We start from the raw sequence: 2,676 nt of genomic DNA on the forward strand, positions 1-2,676 counted from the left end.
TAGCACTTTGCTTCAAAGAGGGACAAATGCTCATGCTGTTTGTGCTACAGAAATCCCAGTGGATCAGCTTGAAGCCATTTTTTCCCTGCTACCATAGCCTCATTTCATTTCTATTTTCTTGACCTCTCCCTCTTCCCTTGTATTGAAAGCACGCCCTCAATACATCACATGAACACAAACCCATAGTCAAGGCTCTGCTTCTAGAGAATCTGACATAAGACAACTAATCCTGCTTTGTGGTTTGGTACAGGCAAAATTCATGTGATGTTTCTTAGTGTGCCTTACAATAAAGCATATTCTACTATTGTTGGGTGTAGGGTACTCCATTCATACATTAGGCCAAAGTGATCATCATGGCTTCAAAATATTTTCTAGCTTTATTTGAAATTTTACTTCTTTTTTGTGTGACTTACTTAGATATATGAAAATCATTTCTAAGTCTCCTGGTATAGAAATAGAAAACTTTCTCGGTTCTTTAACTGATTACATTATAAATGGCAATATTTAGATTTAAATCATGAAACCCAAAATTACTTGCCTTAATCTCCTGAAAACAATACAAGAACCTTATAATACCTGATCTATGACTAGATTCTTTGTGAATTATTTTATGTTGATTTTATCTGCTCTTTTCTAATTCCAGAGTATATTACTATGATTTTTTACGCAGTCAATATTTATTGTCTCACATATCTATTACATTTTTGGATCTCATTCCCTTTCATAGTGCAGACATTATAATTAGGCTATCTTTGTTTTTGACTAAAGTAAAATATTTAGAACATTTTCAGACTTTTTCAAGAAAAACTTTGCCCAAATATAAATTTTGTACCTATTTTTGACAGTTATTTTTTCTCACATACATTTAGGTTGACAATTATATTTCACTAACTTACACTCTCTCTTTCTTGCACTATTGTTTAACTACCCTTATTATAAAAATCATGAGAGCTCCTCCCAACCCTTTCCACCATGTGAAGACACAATAAGAGGGCAGCCCTCTGAAATCAAGGAGAGAATTCTGACCAAGAACCCCTAATGTTCGCATGCTGATCTCAAACTAACAGCCTCCAGAACTAGAAGAAATAAATATTTGCTTTCTAAGACACACAAAAATGGTACCTTTTTATAGCAGCCTGAGCTAAAGCAAACCATGATACTGATGGCATTTAAGTGCCAAAACCTGGCCTCCATGTGACAAGGTTTACCATCCCCAACTCCACCGGGCCATCCATTTCTGCAGTGGTACATGTCTCTTTACCCTTCCTTATAGCATAGAGGCCACCACTGCACTTTTAAGGATATAAAATCTCTCTTACCAATGCATGTTCTTATGTTTGGTAATTTGCTTCTAACAGCTTAGAAGTATAATTCAGGATAGGAATCAGAAGTTACTCTAGCTGAGATTTCCAAGTGAGACAGGAAAGTATATGTCTTAGTTTTGAAGCAAATATAATGGATTGAGAACCAGTCCTATAAGGAAATCAGATGAGGATGCAAATGTTATACCTTGTATACTTTTATTTAAGCTGAAACCTCTAATTTTGCAGGCTTGTGTCATTTCTAGAAGTGGTGAGAACTTTCATGATCTAATAGCCAGTTTTTACATTTTCTTGTTATTGTCATTATCAGTGTTACACTTTACATTTTCTTTGTTATTTATTTATTAATGATTGGAGGCCTGGTGCATGAAATTCGTGCATTGGGAGAGGAAGGGGATTGTCCCTCAGCGTAGCCAGCACCATTTCCAATCTGGGACTCCTTGAGGGATATCCAACTGCCGGTTTAAACATCTCTTTCACAATACAGAACTGCTGGCTCACAACCACTTGCTCACCTGCCTGCCTGCCTGGTTGCCCCTAACCACTTCTGCCTACCAGCCTGATCACCCCCTAACCACCCCCATTCCAGTATGATCGATGCCTAACTACTCCCCAGCCAGCCCAATTGCCGCCAACTGCCGTCCCCTTCAGGCCTTCCCCCTTCAACTGCCCTCCCCTACAGACCTGGTTACCCCAAACTGCTCTCTCCTGGAGGCCAGTTTGCCCCAACTGCCCTCCCCTAAAGGCTAGGTTGCCCCCAACTGCTCTCCCCTGGAGGCCAGGTTGCCCCTAACTGCCCTCCCCTGGGGGCTAGGTTGTCCCAAACTGCCCGCCCCTGCTTGCCTGATTGCCCACAACTGCCCTCCCCTGTTGGCCATCTTGTGGCAGCCATCTTGTAACCACATGGGGGTGGCCATCTTGTGCGATGACATGATGGTAAATTTGCATATTACTTCTTTATTATGTAGGATTTTTTTTACAGTATTCAGAAGAAAGAGTATATAATGAAAAGCAAGTGATATGCTTACCGTGATCCCACCAACTTCTCCAGAGTAGGAACTGATATTTTTTTAGGGCTTCCATAGGTGTTCAGTGTATACACATATGTATGATTGCAAACAGTAATTACATTTTTTCCAGTATACACATTATACACTTCTTGTGTTCCTCTTTTTTTCACTTTACAATGTATTTTCAACATTGTTGTATATTTATAAAAATAGAGTTGAATTCTCTCTTTACTGGTTGCATAATATTCCAACATGTGCACATGTTAAATTATATTACCAATTTATATCGATGAATATTTTAGTAGTTTCTAATTTTTTGTCATTAAGAGCAGTAAGTCAATGAA

Source organism: Myotis yumanensis, unplaced genomic scaffold, assembly GCF_028538775.1.
Source record: "Myotis yumanensis isolate MYYU_CA2020_CCGP unplaced genomic scaffold, mMyoYum1.0.hap1 SCAF_2, whole genome shotgun sequence".
Taxonomy (NCBI): Eukaryota; Metazoa; Chordata; class Mammalia; order Chiroptera; family Vespertilionidae; genus Myotis; species Myotis yumanensis.